General features: G+C 39.3%; 1 protein-coding gene across 1 annotated transcript in view; it reads left to right on the top strand.

The window, feature by feature from the left end:
- The first annotated feature begins 611 nt into the window (after positions 1-611).
- The window catches only part of MYO1E (myosin IE), a 192,009-nt gene continuing 169,320 nt past the window's right edge, over positions 612-23,300 (top strand). The window contains exon 1 of the mRNA XM_061447082.1: positions 612-715. The gene's annotated coding sequence lies outside the window, so the exon portion shown is untranslated. The remainder of the gene's footprint in view (positions 716-23,300) is intronic.

Genomic DNA, 23,300 nt, shown 5'->3' with positions numbered 1-23,300 from the left:
ATTTCTGATTTAAAATCCATCTGCTTAGTTGTGTGCTGTTGTCCAATGGAACACTGTAATGCACTATTAAAGTTAGCATTTAAAAGTAGTCATCATGGAAAGCAAATGCACTTGAATCTCCAGTGTAAAGTAACATCAGTGTTGTCAGAAATTATTTCCTGAAGTCACCCTGTAAGCATATTTATTAGCCTGTAGCTGTGTAAGTGATATACAGATATATCAGCTGTTTCCAAAGAGAGAATTGATTCCTTTTAATACTGGAAAACATCCAGTATCTACTATTAAGGTTTTCTTTGAAAATGTTAAAGTAACTAAACTGCAGAAGAAGCTGTTTGAGTACTACAGAGCCCAACAGCTAATTCAGAAAAACACAGTTATTCTAACATTATGCAGATTTAAAAAGAAGAACAGCAGTTTTAATGTAGGTTTAGTATGAGATTATTGACAAACACGGTTGTTTTTACTTTTAGAATATGAAAATTTAAAGAGTCTCTGACTGAAATACCTTTAACTTCAAAGCTATATGCTACACACATAAAATACTTAAGCAGTCTGAAATTTGGAACACATAAATCTAACCTTTGGCTGTTTTGTTAATGTTGTTCCAGGTCACCTGAGCTCATGAGAACATGACCTCTTTTGGGGATGTATCATTGCATAGTAACATGGCCAGTGCTTAGAGAACACAAGAATCTATGTCCCAGCAAAGACAAAGGTATGTGTAAGGTTATTCCTTCTTTTTATATTGTTATATATGATATTTAATATTCTGTAGCTGCAGGTGTATGATTATTCTTATGCATGAGCTCCTGGTGTCTTAAGTCTTGTCAGTTCAACTTCTTAATTAAGTTGAAACGAGTAGACCGATTTATTCTGATTGACAGCCTGATACTTGATTATCAAGTTGTGGGCTGGGTACTGTATGGACTGGGTGCTGGTCAGTGTTATCGGGAGCATTGGTGTTTACCCACTAGGGGTAGTGAGTTACCAATGAATATGAGAAAGTAATATTTGCTCGCACTTGAATTTCTGTGGGTTTGATAGTCAAAACAAGGATCAGAACTTTCAGTAGAAGAACATAATGCAGGATATGTGTTGTGAAGAGTTAAAAGTGTAAGTACAAGGGCAAGTATTTTTTTTTTGCCTCATTAGTTTGAACAGCAGAAACAGCAGTATTGACTCTGCATAGAGCGTAAGAAAAGCTTCAGCCATTACATCTTTTCCATAATGCTATCGTATGTTGCTCTTAATGCTGTGAGGTGAGAAATACTGCAAAAATAGCTTTCTTTGGGCTCCTAGATGGACTAAGTAACCTGAGTGCTATTTTGAGTTAGGATGAGTACTGTATTTTAATATCTAACTTGCAGTTTGATTACAGGTAGATTTTTTGTGTACATCTTCCTGGTATTCATATTTTAAACAACCAGCACAGGCAAAACCTGTAACCATTCACTCTCTCAAGTACAATTTAACTAAGACTAGGTGTTATGATTGATCTTCCTAAAAACCTGCTAATCAAGCTTTGCTTTAAAGTAGCCTTGACTTTTATGTCTTTTTTGATAACCTCGAATGCTTTACAACTTTTGTAAAACAGTAGCAACAGGAACAAACAGCATTGACTACAGACTTACCAATGAGTTATACCCATTGAATTTGAGCTTCATTTCACACTTTCAGGCACTAGTATCCAGAGAGCCTTTAAAGTTAATGACAGGTGGAAACTGTGACCCTACTGCAATTTAGCCCTCACTGCAATTTTGCATATAGAAAGTTTTAGGACTGTATGAGGATCTATTAATTTATATTTCACTCTTTAATGATGACAGCTTGGTATGAATTATAAAAGGAGTATAAATTACTTCTTTCCTTGACAAGCACACTATATGTATACTACGGAGTGTAGTATTTATTGCGTCATGCCTTTTCTCACACCATCGAGTTAATCCTTTCTCATTGGAACTTCCCATATATCCACAGTACGTCACATTTCCCTCCGGAATAATTATACACTTCTTGTTTAAACTATGGCAGTAATATTTAATGGTTTATTAGGAAAGATGTGTTAAAGCTAAATACCAGCTTTTTCTTGTGACTTATCTATTTGTTGGGGGCTGCAGCTGGGGAAGCCTTGTCCAGCTTTCAGGAGAGTATTTGATTGAGAGAAGGAAGTATTTGATTTGAGAGAGGGATTGAGAAGAGTCATTGTCTAGTCATTGCTGCTGTTCCTGATATTGACTGTCATCTTGGGTTGTGGGTATCCATCCAGAGTCTGAGTGATGTGTAACTCTTCTTCAATTAGGTATATAGGTATCTATGTTCCCATTAATGTGTGGACAGGGTTTTTTTGAAATCAGCTGGTTTTCCTGTGCAGCAGCAGCACAGGCCACTTTTTAAATGGCCAAATATTAGATTGTCTAACAATGAGATTAATGCTGCTTTTACTGGATCCAGTGGCAAAACTTCAGTGTGCAAGAACTACATCTCATTGGTTTCAGTGGACTCAATATGTTCTGCCTCAGATGTACTGCTGCACCACTTGTGGGGATATGAAAGCATACAGATACTGTGGAAAGTGTGAATTATATTACGTGCTCTGCATAAATCCCCAATTTCATTTTCTCATAGACTTTATATGCGTAAAGAGAGTGCGAGGATTTTTCTGACTATTTCATCACCTATCCATACACCAGTACATTCTAGTTGAAAAGATGTTTTAGAGATATTGCAATCCTGAGGTGAAAGTTCAGATGACAGCAAAAAATACCATTTTTCTTGATGCATTATGCCAATGGTTAAGTATATTTAAATTAACTTCATTTTAGCTTGGTTTTCTTCTCATGCAGTCTTTTTAGTCTTACCCATTTCAGGCGAGATCCAGCCACAGTCTGGCTTCAATTTTTCAGTCAAAATACCATTTCTTCACTCTTAATTAAACCTGAAACAAACAGATTTGCAACATTTGATCACAGAGATGTTGTTTAAATTTGTTTTTTCAAGTAGCTAACTAAAGAAGTGGTATATGGTTTAGGTGTACAGTTAGCTCTGTTAGATCCTGTTTTCTCCTGGCAATTCATAGGAGGTGTCAGGTGCACAAGATGTGGGGCTCAAGCAAAAAAGAAAAAGAAAAGTGCTGTCTGAAAGTGACAGGTATTGAGAATAAAACTTGTATCTTGTGATTCAGACTAGCACCATATGGTTAATATAGCTCACTGTCTCATGATGTAGTGAAATCACTGTATTTTGATGCACTTGAAAAGTTCTGCTTTCAGCTGTACCTGCTTTTCAGCAAGGTCTTGTTTTTTGGTTGTTTTCTGGATGGCCTGATCAGAGTATCCTAAGACAGTTGATTTGCTCCAAAGTCAAGGCAGTGTAGTTAAAATATAATCAACTATAAAATATGTTGTAGTCCAGAAGTGACTAGGGACAAAATTTAATTTGGCAACAGTATATCCATCCCCTACACATCAGTGTAGCTGTGTTCTCTTGCTGTGACCTGCAGGAGATAGGGCAACATAACACATACTATATGCTTTTCTAGTTATGTCTTTTTTCTGAATGTAGCAGTTCCTGTGTTGGAAAATGGCCAATGCAATTCTGATTGTTCTAATCATGAGTGGGCAGAGTAGTTATAGCTGTGGAAGCCTACAAAGCTGTATGGGCTGTGCAAAGCCTCTGTAAAAGCCTAAACAACATGGCAAAATCTTTTCTGTGCTTGTAAGTGTAGTCGAATAGGGAAGATGGAGGATTATGTAAGGAGCTGTGGGACTAGTATATACTGATTTTTAGGGTGATGATTAATCATGTTCCAAATATTAATCTATTCCCTTTTTTCCCATGATAAACTTCTTACTTATTAGGGATTATTGTCTGTATAAATACAGCATATGCTTCTTAACATACTGATTAATCTTCTATACAATTAAGAAAAAGTCTTGTGTTCAAGTTATCCCTGAAATGGTGTTTTAAATACATAATTAGAAAGTAATGCACTTATGAGTAGCAGTTCAAAGAGTCAGCAGCCGACTTGTCATGGGAGGAGTTCTCTAGTAGATTCAGTTGCCTGTCAGCATGCCGTAATACTCACTGACTTTTTCACTCCAGGTTTTCTGTGCCCTCTACATTGGAAGACATCTACACATACTTTATTTCAAAAAAGAATTTTGGGAATTGGATTTGATACAGGATGATCATTTTGATTATAGAAATATTTCATGCTCAATCAACTATAGGCTTAGTAAACTTACAGTTCTTCAGACATGAATCCTTTTCTGTTTTAGATACAAATAGTATATCTGAAATAATGTTGAATGCAGTGGTCTATTCCTGGCAGATCATACTTCATGTCTCCACAGCTGTGAATTAATGGAATTAGTGCCAACAGGAAGGCATTTGCAAGTAAAGGTTTGGATTTTGATTTTAGCATTAAAGCATGTTCTAGCCAGACCTGTCTTAGCAGAGGAAGCAGAATTCACAAGTCACATGGAAACAGGCAAAGGAGGAACAAGTTTTGTAATAGACGCCACTCTGACAGCATTTTGGATATTTAGTTTATGTTAAGATTGATGTTGAAGAATCAAGGAAATCATACTCTGTGGGTCTGCCTGCCATTTTCTTCTACTTAGAGAACTGTACAACCAGAAAGCCATATTGTCCCTGGTGCTGGTTGGGAAGGAAGACAGCTTTGGGCAGTTCTGTGCTAAATGTGTTTGTCCAGGCTTTGTTTCAAAGTGTGGGGTTTCTTGTTCAAGAAAGGTGATACCTGCCAAACCAAAAGCCTGAGAAAAGGCATTTGAGCCTGTTCATTTTCAGAGTGGAAAAGAATCCTATTCATAGCAGCAGCTCAAAACATTGCATACACTTGCCAGTTAACAGAACTTCTTAGTCATTTCTCAGTTATCCAAGGTAATGGAAGACCAGAATGGGAGAGAAATTCAGTGTAGTACAAATTGTATATAGATTAGTCTTATGAAAATATATTCAACAAGATCATTTTTTAAAAGCCTGGAAGCGGTTTTCTGTAGAGAGTAGGTGTGTTCAGCAGAAAGCAGAAGAGAGTCTGATGCAAATGGCTTCCCTTATGTGCCTGGGAGCAAGAAGAGAAGTGATGCAAAGGAAGGGTCAGCTTCATGCCCTTTATTAATACTGAACTGTGCATTGCTGATAATGGACTTTAGATCCAACCACAGCATCAGACAGGCAAGGGTAGTGACAAATTTTAAGTATCACTGAAGAACTATAGCAAGCATAGAAAAGAATTATTGCAAATGAAAAAGTGAAGAGAGCTTCTTAATCATAAAGCTGTTGCTTTAACAGCCACAAGAGAATCAGAATCTGTGTTGGTTACATACCATTGGGTCTGCTCCACTGTTGTTCTGACTATTACATATACAAGTTTATTGACAGATTACATGGTATCTTCCTATTTTACTTTGTGTGCCGTGTCAGGAGAGAATCAACTGTAGGCCCACTGTAATATTATCAACTAAAATGCTGGTTTTCACCCAGGTGCTTTGGTTGGCTGTATGATATCCCTTGCCTAGGCCAGAGTTTAGGAAGTGGTTGTCTTGTGTCCAAGTGGAAAGGTTTGAACTTAAATCAAAGGGTTGAATTAGAATAAATATATCATAATTATTTTTTCTCTAGACATAATTAATACTAATGCTGCTAGTAATGTTGCTGATGTTTTCAGAGTTGCAAATTACTAACTAGTGCAGGTGAAGACTATTTGGTGCTTCCTAGTTTTAATATAAACTTACAGAATATTAGGAGATGTTGATAATTTGTGTAGGAGGAAAAGATAATACTGCTTTTCACTTTTCTTGGGTTCCCCTAATGCACATCTATGGCATAATGGTGAAATGTTCTGTGTGTGCCTGTTTGCCCTGGTTGCTTACAATGAACAACAGCTTGAGGGGCTTATCCATATTAATATGCCTCTGCAAGTCTGTATTTCTTTTATGAGGTGAAAGCTTCCAATAAAACGCTTGCATGCAAGCTTCAAAAGAAATGCATTGCAATGCAGACAGAGAAAAAAGAACTGTTAAAGGTCATGTCCAGTGTATATAATAATTTATACTTACATATAGAAAATATATATACATACATGCATAAATATATTCACGTATGTGGACATACAAATTTGTTCTTTGCTGTGAAAGAGTAAAGTTTAAAGCTCCAGAGTATGTTTCTGAAACAATTGATGGAATTCTCCACAGTTTTGAGGGAAAAATTATAAGCAATGCATCAGTATCAGCCAAAGATTTAGCTTGTAGCTTTCAACAGGAATATTTGCAAGACACTTCCATGATACTGTAAAACTGACATTCGGCAGGGCTGACTGTATCATGGGGTTTCTTTGTGCTTGACTGGTTAGAAGGAGCTAATTTTGTTTTAATCTTCATCTGTGCTTTCCCAGGTAGATGCTGTCTCGAAAAAGTAATGCGGGGTTTTGTTTGTTTTAGTTCTGTGGCGTGCTGTACGTTGGGAGGAGACTTCATGAACTCTGTCTTAGACTGAGATAGCCCATTGTAGGTGGTATGTTTCCTGAAAGCGTTAGCCATGAAGTCTTTCTGCCATTTCCTTACAAGTGGTGCAGAGGCAGAATAGCCACTTGTGGAACTAATTGTCTTTATAGTTACTGCAGTATAAACAGTATACTTCAGTAACCAAGTGCATTATTTCATCAGATCTCTAACAGCTGTTTGGAAGCGATTTAACACAGAGAAGCTACAGCACTGTACAAAGTGATAGCAATGATTGTTTTAACTTGACCAAGGGGAAAAGAAAAAAAAAGCACAAAAACTTTGTTCCCTATTTGCCTTTTCAGAAGCTGTGAACAAAACAGACCTTTTTCACAAAATGTCCCTGTAAGGGTATCATTAGATCATTTGATTCAAAAAGAGAGAATATTTATAAGAGGGAAGAAAAGAAACAAAATCTTTTTTATTGCATTTTACAGCAGTGGGGAACAAAAGCATTAATGTTTCAACTGTGAATTAATGACCAGTTAGGAGGTACTGCAGTTGTGCTAAAATGATGTAATGCTGCTGATCTTCTTGGCATGTTGCTAGTACATTGTTTTGATGCTTTCTTGTTCCCTAAAAAATTGAGTTAATATTATGGGATGAATTATGCCATACTGTGTGTGCCTTTGTCATTCATCTCTAAAGTTGTGGCCTGTTACTTTAGCTCGCAAAAAGGAGGGGGGAAATTTGATGTAAGGAACTTTAAAGTAATTGTTAGGAAAAGAGCTACATCCATGTCATCAGTGTCTGTACAAATATTTGTATCCATTTCCAGACAGATTCGGTATCTTTATGGTCTGAATCAATAGCTATATTCACTTGATTGTTCCATCAGTGCACGCAGTCCTTGTCCCCAGGTGTAGGCAGTTTATGGATGGAGGAATGTGTATATAGATTGAGGATGTTTCACTGGTCTGTGTTGTGAAGCTGGTCTCCACAGCATCCTATAGAACAGTACAGACTGTGTCCTCCAAGGGCTTGATGAGTCAGTCCCCCTATTGAGCATTCACTGAAGAAGCTCAGCCCTCCATTGCAACTTCCAAGTAACTGCACTAGCTGGTGAATGATATGCACCTCCCCAAATATGGGTGTATGGATTCAACCATTCTGTGCAGAGCAAGGTATCCTGGTTAGATACTTCTACAGAGAAGGATGTTAGAAAGATTTCTCCATTGAGAGGAGGTACAGCCTTCATTTAGAATGAAGTTAAATCCAGATGAGAGATTGGCATTGGAATTAAAATAATAAAACATTTCAGTGTTAGGAGTGTGAGTTTATGCAAATATGACCTTTATAACTGCTTTAAGTAGAGCTTACAAGCAGAACATATGTTTGAGATGCTAGAAACGGTAGGAGTCAGCTCTTTTGATTTAAATGTTCATCCCTCTTGCTGTGATAATTAGCAAAAAGATGACAGAGAATTAAGCATGAGGGGTTCGTTTCTTAAACGCTACCTTTTGGTTGAAGCATAAATAATGAAGCAGTATATGTCCATAATTAATATTTTGTCATTCCTGCAGTTCACTGAGGATGAGATCAAACGGCAGAAGCACCAGAATATTAAGTAGCTTTTTCCGCTCTTCAAGCAGCTGATACCAGATTTCTCATCACACTTCTTGGTTCTGAGGCTGTTAGTGCAGACCTATTTAGAAAAGTGCAAGTAGTGAAGAATTCAGCTTCATTCGGTACTGAGAGTTAATTAAAATTATCTGCTGTTCACAAACAGCCAATTTTAAAATTATCTGGCAGAAATTCAGACCAGATACTTGCTTTCCAGAGTAATAGTGAGGAATATAATAGTGAGGAATAAGCATTTGACGCTGTCCTGCATGACATCCTTATCTCTAAACTGGAGATATATGGATGGACCACTTAGTGGATAAAGAATTGGCTGTATGGCAGCATGCAAAGTGTTGTGGTCAAAGGCTCAACGTCCAGCTGGAGACGGGTAATGAGTGGTGTCCCTTAGGGGTTGCTGTTGGGACTGATCCTGTTCAACATCTTTGTTGGTGACATGGATGGTGAGATGGCTGCACCCTCAGCAAGTTTGCCGATGGCACTAAACTCACTTAGGAGTTAGGAACAGATTTTGGAAACTGCTAAACATTTGTGAACTTACTGACTTTCTCACATGTAAATTAGAATCATAGAATTCTTCCCTTAGTATTTAATTCCTGAATCTTGGATCAACCAAAGAGCCTTTCTAGGACAGGAAACCTGGATGTTCTTACATTAGGGCTTCTGCTGACTCAGCAGCCTCTGTGGCGTACAGCTGCCATTTGCAGACAAGAATTAGCAAACATGGATTTCATAATAGGACATTGTCGTGGTTTAAACCCAGTCAGGTAACTTGTTCACTCACTCCCAGTGAGTGGTGCCAAGCTGACAACAATCAAGGTCCGTGTTCGTCTCCCCCCCCCCTCCCTGCACCGGGGCTCTCCCCTTCCCCGCTCCCGGAGGAACGGGGAGGAGGATCGAGAGAGTGCAACTCCTACGGGTTGAGACAAGAACAGTCCAGCAACAAATCACCACTGCTACTATCAGCTAAAACAATGATAAGGGAAAATAACAAGGGAAGAGAATACGATACCACCGGCCAAGAAAACGAGTTCCACCCGGAAGCTCCTGTCCTTCCGGGTAACTCCCAGTTACCCCCCACCCCGGGCATGACGTGCTGTGGTATGGAATACCTCCCCGGCTAGCCCGGGTCAGGCGCCCCGTCTCTGCTTCCTCACAGCTTCCCCTCCTCCCTGGCAGAGCATGAGCCTCACAGAGTCCTTGGTCAGGGTAAACATCACTTAGCAACAACCGAAAACATCGGCTTCACCAACGCTGTTCTCAAAACTAGAAGTCAAAACACAGCACTGCACCAGCTAACACAAAGGAAAAAAAAACATGACTGCTACTGCTGAACCCAGGACATTATCCACCCCTTATTCCATACCATTCACGTCGTGCTCAGATCCCACATTTTCAATACACCATCGCTCTCCCACATATATACATCCATATACATACAGACCAAGAGGAAAAAAAATCATTTTCTTAGTGCATGGACCAATCCCTATAATGCTGCCGAGTCCATTCGGTCCATGATGTTCCAAGTTCATTCTCTGTTGGGATGATGGCTGGAGGGAAGTCAGGGCCAGTCGCTGGTGACCTGGAGACATCTAGTTGATGGGCTATAAAAGCATTACACAGCAGGCAACAGCATACAATTGAGTTCACTGGCTGTTTTCCCCTAAAATCAAATCCCCTTGAGGTATACATCGGACTTCCCCATCTTCCCGCATTACCCACCAAGTATATCCAGGTCCCTGAGCAAAAGCAATCCCACGAGTGGGTTTGCCTTTACCTGAAGCAGGAATAACCCAGACTGTCTTCCCCAGCAAATTCTTCATATGCACCACGGGAACTTTGTCCCCCTCTACAATATGTAAAAGTTCTGACTGGGCTGGGCCGGCCCTGTTGGCAGATCCTCTGGTGTTGACCAACCAGGTGGCCTTTGGTAAATGTGTATCCCAATGCTTGAAAGTTCCCCCACCCATCGCTCTCAGTGTAGTTTTTAACAGCCCATTGTACCGTTCGATTTTCCCAGAGGCTGGTGCATGGTAGGGGATGTGATATACCCACTCAATGCCATGCTCTTTGGCCCAAATATCTATAAGGTTATTCCGGAAATGAGTCCCATTGTCTGACTCAATTCTCTCTGGGGTGCCGTGTCGCCACAAAATCTGTTTCTCAAGGCCCAGGATGGTGTTCCGGGCAGTGGCATGGGGCACAGCGTATGTTTCCAGCCACCCGGTGGTTGCTTCCACCATGGTAAGCACATGGCGCTTGCCTTGGCGGGTTGGTGGCAGTGTGATATAGTCAATCTGCCAGGCCTCCCCATATTTATACTTCAACCATCGTCCTCCATACCAAAGAGGCTTTAACCGCTTGGCTTGTTTAATTGCAGCACATGTTTCACACTCATGAATAACCTGGGCAATAGTGTCCATTGTTAAGTCCACCCCTCGGTCACGGGCCCATCTATATGTTGCATCTCTGCCTTGATGGCCTGAAGTGTCATGGGCCCACCGGGCCAAAAATAATTCACCTTTATGTTGCCAATCTAAGTCCATCTGAGCCACTTCAATCTTAGCCGCTTTATCCACTTGTTGGTTGTTCTGGTGTTCCTCAGTGGCCCGACTCTTGGGTACATGGGCATCTACATGACGTACCTTCACCACCAGGTTCTGCACCCGGGCAGCAATATCTTTCCACAGTGCAGCAGCCCAGATGGGTTTACCTCTGCGTTGCCAGTTGCTCTGCTTCCATTGCTTCAACCACCCCCACAGGGCATTTGCCACCATCCATGAGTCAGTATAGAGATAAAGTACTGGCCACTTTTCTCGTTCAGCAATGTCCAGGGCCAGCTGGATGGCTTTCACCTCGGCAAATTGACTCGATTCACCCTCTCCTTCAGCACGCACCACCTCCTCCTCTGGTGACATTCCGAAATCTTTGCCCTCTGGCCAGTCCATGATGACTTCTAGAATGCCTGGACGACTGGGATTTCCTATTCGAGTTCATTGTGTAATTAGTGCAGCCCATTTACTCCATGTAGCATCAGTTGCATGATGTGTAGAGGAGACCCTGCCTTTGAACATCCAGCCCAGCACGGGCAGCCGGGGTGCCAGGAGGAGCTGTGCTTCAGTGCCAATCACTTCCGAAGCAGCTCGAACCCCTTCATAGGCTGCCAGTATCTCTTTCTCAGTTGGGGTATAGCTGGCCTCAGATCCTTTGTATCCCCGACTCCAAAAGCCGAGGGGTCGACCTCGAGTCTCCCCTGGAGCTTTCTGCCAGAGGCTCCAGGTAGGACCGTTCTCCCCAGCTGCAGTGTACAGCACATTTTTTACATCTGGTCCGGTTCGGACTGGTCCAAGGGCTACTGCATGAACTATCTCGCGTTTAATTTGCTCAAAGGCTTGTTGCTGCTCAGGGCCCCATTTAAAATCATTCTTCTTCCGGGTCACATGATAGAGAGGGCTTACAATCGAACTGTAATTTGGGATGTGCATTCTCCAGAACCCCACTGCACCCAAGAAAGCTTGCGTTTCTTTCTTATTAGTTGGTGGAGACATTGCTGTTATCTTGTTGATCACATCTGTGGGGATCTGTCTACGTCCATCTTGCCATTTTATTCCCAAAAATTGTATCTCCTGTGCAGGTCCCTTGACCTTACTCCGTTTTATGGCAAAACCGGCTTTCAGCAGGATTTGGATTATTTTCCTCCCTTTCTCAAAGACTTCTTCCGCTGTATCGCCCCACACAATAATGTCATCAATGTATTGCAGGTGTTCTGGAGCTTGCCCCCAACACAAAAGTATAACCCATTTTTCTGGATTTTGTAGTGCATAAACTAAGCAAAATTCTGATTAGCACAAATGATAAACTTCCACTTCATTCAAGGTCACAAAATAATTTCACTGTAAAAGTATCTAATTGTTTCTTGCAAGCTCAGGTCCCATACTCATCAACCAAAATCCAGTCTTATTATACCTGTATGTTTAATTCTGAGGTTTTTCACTTCCTAGTCGAAATTCCTGACTTATTTTTGTTGATGATTAATCTGAAAGCATCAAGTGCTACTCAGAAATAGATGTTACACAGATACTCATCACAGGGGAGCAACTTGAATTTATATGGTTTAAATCAAATCAGTATCAAAGTAATTTATTTTCTTATTAATGACATGTAATGAGTCAACAATCAGGGAACTGTAAATTCAGAATCAAAATGGTTTCTATCAAATCCCTAGACACAGGTATGCTTTAAAAAATTGCTTATTAAAATGAGATATCCAAATTCCATTGCATCTCATTAAACACCAGAACAAATTTCCAGTGTTTGAAGTAAAATTATTTAGAGTAGAAGAAGCTGTTAGAGCTAAATACAAAGTCCTCTGCTTTCCACACCCTCACAGGCAGCAGTGCCCTGCAGTCACAAGTCAGACAAAACTGCTATTACCAATGTGTTTATTCTGTCCCTATTCAAAGAATCAGTCCTTTCTGTAGCCTAGTTACCTAGGGGGAGAGGATCCCATTTGATCTCCAGCACAGAGAAAAGATGATATGGAGACTTAAGAGGCTTTGTAAGCAGCAACTTTAATTATCCTTTCTAGCTTGTAAATGCAGCATTTGGAAATTGATACATTAATGCAGGGATGGGAGGGGAAGTGACACTACAGTGTTTCAGGGACAATGTAGCTGAGAAGTTGTGTTTTGTATTAATGTAATCTTGTAAACAAGTTTAAGCTCCTTGGTAACTGTATGGGACCCCATGCTGATCAAAGTATGTCATTAATTACAGCAGCAGCCTGTATTCCTTTGTATGATGATTAATATTTGGTGGGTTCAGGTCATTAAAAGAACATGATGATCTTGGATCCATATATCCAGATTAATTTCTAGTAAGCAGGAGGCTGTCTTGGAGAGCTTAGCTGCTTGAAATCTGTTGTAAACGAAGAACCTTTAAAGTGAATTTCTCTTCATTTGCAGCTTTGTAGATTGTGGTTTGCAGTTCTGATACCAAATTGTATCAAACTGAATTGAATCCTTTCTAACGTGATATCAAATTCCTTTTCATTTTTATCTTGCATAGGTGGAGGTGGTTGCTTTTCCAATAGCAAACCAAATGAAACATGACAGAGCTCTGCAACTCAAATGTTGCAAGTATTGACACTGTGCATTAGCCCATCCTTTTCTGGATACTTTGCCTAGGGAAATGCAAGAAACGTGTGTTCTAGAGAAGAACTGGATAATTTTATTTCCCAGTATTCCTTAAAATAATCTTTATATTTGCTAGAGTTACTGAACCAGAGGCAGGATGGATTAAACGTCAGCTCACTCAGCTGGCTGGATTGGCGTATTAGGAAGAAACATGCCTTCAAAGGCCTGGTACAGGCATGCAACTTTTAGTGCTATATTCTTGCTGATTTTAGTTACTTGCATGATGGTAACACCTAGACATGCTGGCTATGACTGTGTCCCATTGAACATGGTGCTTGTGTAAGCTAATACTAGAACACAATACTTGTACTGCAGTATATATGGTATAATCAGGGAAGATGGAGTCTGAAAACACCTGGGAGTTGCAGCTGTGCATCCAAAACCACTTAGCCAGACACTAGCAGCACTGGAGAACAAGTTTGAGAGGTTTGCTTCCTGCTTGAATGCCATATGTTTGTTTTTTATCATCGCTAGTGCTTGTTTTGAGCTTCATCTGGGGCAGGAAGTAGTGAGGCTGTTTAAAAACTGCAAACAGTCTCTTACTGATAGAGGAAGGTGGAAAATTTGCACTCGTTCAGCATGAACTTCAATATACTCCACAGCAAGTCCATTATACTCTTCAAGTAATCTGGGCTGCATCTACGGCAGCTAAGCTAGTGCTACAAGGCTAACTGTCTAGCAGCTGATAGCAAGGACATCTTACAGGTGTAGGATCAGACACCTGAAATTGGATATTAAAATCTCTTTTAGTTTTATTAGTTGTCAATGTCATTACACTGACTAGAACAACAGAAATAGTAATTACAGGTTACGTAACTGTCATTTCTACTTGAGCTGCTTATTCTGATGAAACTGTATTAGAAATGCAGGATTGCCTTACTTGTCATCCTATTCTTTAGATAGCGATAGATTCAAGAAAGACATGAAAATACAAAAATTATGGAGAGCTGAATCATCAGTTAGATATGAGGAGTGGAGACTTTGGAAGTTGAAAGATAGTTAAAAGACTTTTAATATAATTCAGAATGATTTGGTGGTCTCCATAATAACAGACTTAATGGCATCCTCTAAACACTGTAGTGGCCTTTTGATGTTTAAAAGCAAAGGAACTCTTTTACGTCAGTGCTCTTCCTTCTGTTACAGAATTCAATCCTAAGAGTTCTCTCTTCTCTTTGGATGTACTGGGATTATATTTTGTGAAATGAAGCCATTCTGAGCAGATGACTGTGACAGCAGACGCAGACCCTTAATGTGCTCACAGTGGCTACATCTAGAGTAGCAGTATGCCAATATTGCTGCTAATGAAGCCAGCACTGATCTAGATTTGTTCGCTCTGCTGCATAATTAAGCTCGAAGTTTATACCCTTCGCTGTCATTTAAATATGCTTTGTGTTATTTATTCTTTATCAGCTTTTTCAATTTAGTAGGGTAAGTAGGAGGCCACCTCCCATATAGGAGGATTGCCAAAGAGCGGGAGCTTTCAGAGGAGCCTAAAAATAGAACAAAGCGGATTGAAATGCTGAATAGCTACTGCAACAAAGGTCATTTTTCTCATGCAAACAATACCTTACACTGGCCCTTTGGACTTCACACTAGTTTTCTGTAAACATACTTTCAGCTGCAATGGAATTTTATTTTCTCTCTGAAGTTCTTCGAAACTCTATTTGCAGTTGCCATCTGGCTCAACAGGTCTGTTAGACTGGGATGGTGAGCTGCTGTCTGTGCCCTGCTCTTTCCTACCACCTTCACTGGATCCTGAATATCCTTTGGCTTTTCTTCCCCCCCCCCCCCCATTCACTTATTGCAAAGTACTTCCTTGGGTTCCTATGTCCTAATGACATTCTCTCTAGCCAAAAAGACTGAAGAGAACCTTGTGGAATGTTTGCTGCCTTTTCCCACCATTTCAAAGAGAGTTATTAATCATCTTGGTCAAGGCCAGCTTCATTTTCATAAATGCTGGCAAAATCTTTCTTCTGACCTCTTAGTGGTAGTGAATGATGGCAGACATTCTGTGTAAGGAAGAATTCATAGTCTGGCTGCCTTTAATCATGTTTTGATGGTGCAATGATATTCCCAGAAGTGCAGTGATGAGATCATGAAGTTGCAAATATGAATGCATTCATGTTTGTGAGGCATTACCATCGTGTGCTGCTGGAAACCATACTGAGTCGAATGAAACACTGGTATTTATAGTTTCATTATTTAGTTTTTTTATTCTGACATGTTTACAAAGAATTGGGAGTATATTGGAATACCTATGGTCTAAATCAGTCAAGGAAGTGTTGGGATTCTATGTTTAATGTGATTAATTTATTCTTGAACTTTTGCATTTGCTGAGCCTCTTGGCCTTGAACATTTTTTTTTTAAAGGTGAGAAACCAGATTGAAGCTGAAATACACTGTATTTTACTTTTCTGATTTCTTTCTATATCATTAAGTTTCTTTACTTTCTTCCATTGATCAGTGTAACCAGTAGCAGATTTTGTAGCCTGCAGTCAGACCAAGCTGTTTTGCTCTGTAAACAGAAAAGTCCTTGTACTCGTATCTGGTTAGTCTCAGTGAGAATTATGTAGAATTTAACTACCCTTGTAGGATGAAATGCCAGGCCTTGCTTATAAATCAGCTCCTTAACATAATTTAAGAAAGGAACTCATATCAGACTGTTTTATGAAGATATTTGAATGCTAAGTGAAGAAAGCTTCTTATTGCTTTTTAGTTACATTGTAGCATGGAAGTTAAATTAGACACATTTTAAAATTCTTATGCTTAACATCAGTTACATCTATTCCAGCTTTTATAACTATTTAACAATGGCATCAATGGCATGTTTTTAGCTATTCATGTATTCTTTTGTACATATATACACATACACATGCAGAGATACATCAATGACTTAAGACAGTTAAAACATTCAACTTTATGATGTGTGGGAAATTTGTTGCTTCACTTTTGATGGTTTGTAATAAATGAGTAAATTGCAGCTGACACTGCTGTGTGCTCTAAGGCGTACAAAGATATGCATTATCTGACAGCAAGTGTACTGCAATTTCTCTTTCTGAGCTTTAGTCTTAGGTGGAGTCAGGGATCTCAGGGATTGAGTATGCAGATACACTCCTGCAGCCTCTTGCCAGGAAATCAGGAATTTCTTTTGTATGTCTTCTTTTCAACTAGAGAAGAAAAATTATTGAAAATCAGTGCTAGTCAGTGAGAACACTTTTCAGCCTCCTTGTGTAACTGCTGCAAAGTAAACCGGTGCTTTTGCCATCTGTTTCAGGTTGAAGCGAGTGAGAAGGGGAAGACACTTAGCTAATTCAAAGATCATTCTATTGCTAGTTTTACCTAAGTATAAATATTTAGTAAGTAATTCATTACTTAGTAAGAACAAGATTGATTAGGTTTTCTGTGTGATTTTTAAATTTAATACAATTAATTATCGTATACAATCTAGAGATCATTAAGAATAAACTGTGTGGATTCTTCAGTAGTAGTATGGGAGGCTAAGTTGCTTTAGCACTCAGGAAGAAAAAGAATAAGATTTTTGGAGATACTTGATATCTCTTCAGAAAATGGGGGAAGGATCTTAACTGCTTTCAGGCATACCAAGAATAGCACACTTTTTCTTGTTTTTCTTCACCAAAGAGTTTAAAAGATCCTTATAATGACCACTTGGAAAGTTTTCTGTCACTTTTACATTTGTAACATCTCTGTTTTATCCTTGCATCCCCGTTTGTCCTTTCTGTGAGTATAAAAAATAATTTCATTTAAGTGAAAACACTTACATTGTGGAACCATAACATAGGAGAGGAGAAAAAGAAAAACATCATTTCCAATTAAGGCTGCACAGAGAATCTAGGTAGACAGAATGTAATTATGCAGATTGGAATCTGTCCAGTGTTCCAGGCCTAACAGCTGTATAATGAAATAAAATCTTCTGTTTACAAACACTTTATTCTCATGAGCACATCCTACACTCAGTTCCAATCAATTTCAGTATTACCCAAACGAAACAAATGATAACTTGATGCTGTGAGTAGGGGTTACATTGTAGGAGCATTCATTTATTGGTTTGTTCTGTGATTTTTACCTCCTGAACTACGAGACCTGGTTTTTCAAATTTAATTTTTGTTTTTCATATTCATCCATATAGTAGATGAAATCTTACTCTTCTGATCAACAACAGTTGGTTCATTATAAGGCAGACAGGTCTGATTTCCGCTACTACCACCCCCTAAGGGATGTTAGGGAGGCAGAAATACCAACAGTTTGGCCTTTGCCTTCTGTTGCAATAAACAAGTCTTTATATAATTCCATTTCTCATTCCTTGCTGAGTTTCTCAAAAACTAATCCTGACGGTCACTGTAATTGCTTTAACTGTTGAATGTTTCTGGTTAGTATATGGGGATCTATTGTTCGTTGTTTCCTTCTTCCAGTACCTTAGTTTAGAAATCAAGTTTAAATGCAGTACTCTTTGGTCAGACTTCTCAGGAATATTATCAGGATTATTAACCCTGTCTTGGAAGACTGACGGAAAGAAAAGTGTGAGAAAAGGGAAGATGACACCCAAGCTCTGAACACATGTGTAATGGGAAGATGGCAAAGGAAAGCATTAAGTGTATGTTTAGTCATTCGTAGGATCTCTACATTAGATGCAATTGAATTATTTTTTATTACTGCCTACCAGACATAAAAATCTGATCAAACTACATACTTTCTTGTTCATGTTCTCCATGGCAACTGCTGCATGAACAGACATTGTGAGCCAACTTTTGCATTCTTTCAAATGGCTCCCATGATTTGAACCATTGTCCATACTTAGAATGAAGTTATTGTGTAAGAAGTTGCCTTTTCTTTCACAGAGATGGATCCAAACTCCATCAGACTCAGTGGGAGTCTTCAATATTAATGGCTTTAGGAAATCTAATCTCAAGGCCATAGTGAATATTATAACCCTAAGGCAGTTTGTTCTGTCTTATGCCCTATAATCCTTTTACCAATGTGTTATTCTTCATCTTTGAGCTAACTTCCTTCTTCAAAGTGGGTCTGTCAGTTTAGAGTCACTGTACATTTTCATCTGCTCGCAAAAATTTTAATTAGAATAGTATCAGAACTGATTCCCTCCAAAGACTTCTACTTGCTTTTTTCATCTGGTATTCAAGATTATGCAATTTTCCAGGGAAATACTCTTTCGGAAGACAGGATGAGGTTAGCAATAGCTTCATAGTGGCTTCAGAGAATATCTGCTAAAAATAAATTTCAAAAGCATCTCAAGATAATGCTACTTTTATACTCCTTCAAACCCAGTAAAGGGTTTGAAAGAAGGTAATTATTTTGTCTAGAAAGTTCCTGTGATGATATTGTGATACTGAAAATATGATAAAACATTGCCTTTTTAATGGAAAAATGCATGTGTGTAGCTATAGCCAGTAAATAGTGAACTATAAAGTGAACTGAATGCATTTCAGAGCTGTATTTACAGGTTTACAGACCACTGTGTAATATTGATTCTTCAAAGGAATGACCATGTAAGTCTCTTTCTAATTTATTTCTCCATGTACAAAATAATAATGGTTTTAAAGGAATTAAAATCCTGCATCATTACCTTACTTCTGGGTGTGCTTGAGTGCAGATCACTTCCAAGCTTAAGACTTTTACTGTCAAAGCAGTTTTAAACTGAGATACTTGAAGTAACTGTATATCCCTTCTTTTCGAATTGCCTGGAAAGCTTCAGAAGCAGAACTTTCCAGAAAACTAATGAAGTTGAAGTCTATAGACAGATACAGGGGTTTCACTGAGTTTTGGAATAAATTCTGAATTCTTTAATGGACACAGGATGGAAAGTTGTGTTAAACTGTAAGCATTCCGTGCTTATAAGCTGATAAATTTGAACTTAAAAGGACACATATTTTGTAAGGAGATGAGTTTTATATCCAGGGAATTTCACATTTCACTAATTACAAAATCCATATATTACTGTGCAGCAAATACTATAGGCATGGATACAGGAGGAGTATGCTGAAAGTTTGCAATATATACAGTTTGTTCAACATAATGTAAACTTTTGTTAACTTTATGTGTATAGATTTGTACCTCAGAAATGTTTACTTTATTTTTTTATTTGAGGAACCATGGTAGGTTTTAAGTTGCCAGGTCGCATAGGTAGGTACCATTTAACCAACTGTTATATTGCCAGAACAGAAAACTGTCATTAAGACAACAATGAAACAAACAGGACTGTAGTCAGAATAATAGTGGCTTTTTTTGAAGACCTGTCAACTTCAGAAGCTAAATTATTCATCACTGTCTTGTTGATTTGAGGCAATTATTGGGGTGGGAGGGTTGGTTGCTTGAGGACAAGGGGTTTCATAGTAAGCTTGACAACCTACCCAAAAACATTGTTTCTCTTACCTGCTGGTATCTTTCAGTCTTAATGTTTGAGGTGCTGTGATTAAGTTTTTGTCAAAGACCTATACTGGCATTTTAATCCTGCTCTACATTTCTTTCACAGTTGAAGGTTTGCCTTGTTAGTAGAGGACCCTGATGTTTTCTTGGAAGGCACAAGACTAGATACAATAATAAGACTCAGTTAAGTCATATGCAAATTCCTGCAATGATAAAATAAGGAAAAGTAAAATTATGGGAGCAGATTGGGTCATACCATAGTGTTTAGTCTGTTGTTTAATTTGAAATTCATGTACTTTCCCAGACTTTCTTTTAACTTCCTTCATAACTTCCACACACTAGCTCCAGGCATGTCTTGTTATAAGCTGCTTATTTGGTTCTTTTCTGAGAGCTGAAAGCTGAACCTACCATTTCAGTTGCTTCAGTACTACTGCTTCAGTAAGGACTGCTGGCACTGTGAGTCATAAAAATGGATAATGCAACTGTAGGTGCAGGCAGAATTTTAAGCAGAATAGTAAAGTAATAGTTAATGTCCCCCAAAAAATTGTATACCCATAGTAGAAACTTTTCTATGCTATAATTCTGATGTTGGAAAAAATTCTGTTTTACATGTTTGAAATATCTTCTTGATGTTAATATTTCACATACATGTTTCATGGATGTTTTCACATTAATAGTATTGTACTTGTGTGATACTGTTCCACCCGTGTGATGTTTCTCTGGCATGCACTGTATGGTGTTCCACACAGAAATGGTTCACTTACATCATTTTTTAATGCACAGTCTGTATTTTCACTCTGAGGTATTTCAGAATACCCCCAGCCTGCATCCATTCTTTCCTGATGAAATCACCTGGTTTCCCTAACATATTTTTTTTTTGAGTAAATTTCTGTTTAGGCATATGTCAATTTAGCTTATGTAAAAAAATAGTATCACAAAGATAACTATTTATAATGCAGTAACATCTGGAAGCCAGTCAGTAATTGATCTCTGCTAAATGTATTACACGGTACCTCTTCTCTGGAAGCAGGAGCACTCCTACTCACTCTTCCTGTAAACAGTGTGCTGAGAGTTACAGGAGCCTTCTATGAAGTCAGACTCAGTTCCTTTCTTTTGTGCGGTGATTTAAGCACTCTGTTTTTATCAGTACACATAGTATATTTTATTAGGCTATCCTCATCAGAGGTTAAAAGTGTTTTTCTAGAGAGAAAGTAGGAGGTTTGATAGCCCAGCAGTTGCCATTTAAAATGTAGTTGCCAGTAATTCATGCAGAAAATATCAGGAGCTTATAAATATCACCAGGAACCATTTGTGGGTTTCTTCCAGATCTGTAAGTACCAATCGTGTTAGGCCATATAAGGCCATCAGTTGCTTTGAAGTCACACAAGGAAGAGAATGTATGCCAGAATCGCTATCACCTATGAAAAAGAGCTTGTCTGTGCTCAGTGCAGGACTGTAAGGGAGGGCAGGACATATTTCGTCCCCAAATTCTTTACAGACTGAATGCAAATGTTGCTCAGGTTTGTAATGCATTTGTTCCCTAACCATACCCTCCAGCAGGACATCTTCCTTGATACTGGTTTATTGCCTTTGCAGAATCAGTGCTCTGTCAGTTTGCTGTGCAAGCTAGGCAAGCTTTTCAGTAATACATGGAAGAGTAACTTAATGAGTCTAGGACACAGTCATATGGGCAATACCCAAAACAAATATTGAGGATAAAACCCAAAAAGTCCCTCTGATACTTTCAGGTATTTTTTCTGGAACAATGCTGTGCTTGTTTTCATGGGGCAATCCTCTCACTGGATCAAGTGAGAAGCAAGGTGGAAATGTAGCAGGACAAAGCTGAGGGAGAAGGTCTTGCATTTCAAATAGGTGTCAAATGCTATGTATTTTGAATGTAGGAAAGATGGTGCTTGTTTACCATACCATCTTCTGGAATAAAAAAAGCGCACATAGAAACACAGCTTAAAACTTGTACAGTTTAGACAAAAAATGAACAAAATGAACAAAAAAAAAGAGGGGGAGAAAGACTTTGTTCAGTATTTAGGCAGTATAAAGTAGCAGACAAATAGTTCAATTTCATAGAATCATAGAATAGAATCATAGAATAGTTAGGGTTGGAAAGGACCTTAAGATCATCTAGTTCCAACCCCCCTGCCATGGGCAGGAACACCTCACACTAAACCACATCACCCAAGGCCTCGTCCAACCTGGCCTTGAACACTGCCAGGGATGGAGCATTCACAACCTCCCTGGGCAACCCATTCCAGTGCCTCAGCACCCTAACACGAAAGAATTTCCTCCTTATATCCAATCTAAACTTCCCCTGTTTAAGTTTGAACCCGTTACCCCTTGTCCTATCACTACAGTCTCTAATGAAGAGTCCCTCCCCAGCATCCCTATAGGCCCCCTTCAGATACTTTTGACAAGAGCATGTAGTGATAGGGCAAGGAGGAATGGCTTTAAACTGAAAGGGGGAGATTTAGATTAGACATTAGGAAAAAATTCTTCCCTGTGAGGATGGTGAGGTGCTGGCACAGGTTTTCCAGAGAAGCTGTGGCTGCCCCATCCCTGGCAGTGTTCAAGGCTGGGTTGACAGGGCTTTGAGAAGCCCAGTCTAGTGGAAGGTGTCCCTGCCCATAGCAGGGGGGTTGGAACTGGATGAGCTTTAAGGTCCCTTCCAACCCAAACCATGGGGTTGGAATAAAAACTATCTCAGCCTCATTTCAAAACTTGGGAACTGAAGTATCACCAATGAGACTGGAAGGAAGATCCCGGTTCAATGGCACAAATGAGCAATCACCTCCACATTTCTTTTAAACTACACGCATTTGCTGTTTTTCTTACATCTAGCAAAATAATGAACTAAATATTAAAATGAGAAGCACTAACAGTTTAGACTATAAGGTTAAGAAAGATAAGGCTTCTTATGGACTCAGAATTAGTTATTTTAGTAAGCAGTCATCCCTTTTTACTTTCAGGTAAACCCTTTAATTACAGATAACTTCCCCTTTTAAAAATAGTATATTAAAATTTGTAAGAGCACAAAGGAACTTGTAGTCAATTGTGATAATGCATGGTACAGTGTCCAGATTTTGCCTTAAGTTTTGGGCTAAGGTTAGGGTGCTTATTAGACAGCATGAGATGTTCCCTTCCGATGCTCTGTGATGTGGAAGGAATCAGTTCCGTGCTGAACTGGATTTACAATGTTTTGTCACTGTATACATAGAATCATAGAATAGTTAGGGTTGGAAAGGACCTTAAGATCATCAAGTTCCAACCCCCCTGCCATGGGCAGGAACACCTCACACTAAACCACATCACCCAAGGCCTCGTCCAACCTGGCCTTGAACACTGCCAGGGATGGAGCATTCACTTCTCTGGGCAGCCCATTCCAGTGCCTCACCACCCTAACAGGAAAGAATTTCCTCCTTATATCCAATCTGAACTTTCCCTGTTTAAGTTTGAACCCATTACCCCTTGTCCTATCACTACAGTCTCTAATGAAGAGTCCCTCCCCAGCATCCTTTTAGGCCCCCTTCAGATACTGGAAGGCTGCTATGAGGTCACCACACAGCCTTCTCTTCTCCAGGCTGAACAGCCCC

The sequence above is a fragment of the Pezoporus flaviventris genome, unplaced genomic scaffold, assembly GCF_033815535.1.
Source record: "Pezoporus flaviventris isolate CSIRO_AGI_PZ_B2104156 unplaced genomic scaffold, CSIRO_AGI_Pfla_v1 ptg000006l, whole genome shotgun sequence".
Taxonomy (NCBI): domain Eukaryota; kingdom Metazoa; phylum Chordata; class Aves; order Psittaciformes; family Psittacidae; genus Pezoporus; species Pezoporus flaviventris.
Note: the sequence above shows the minus strand (reverse complement) of the source record. Positions and strands in the feature narration are given on the sequence as shown.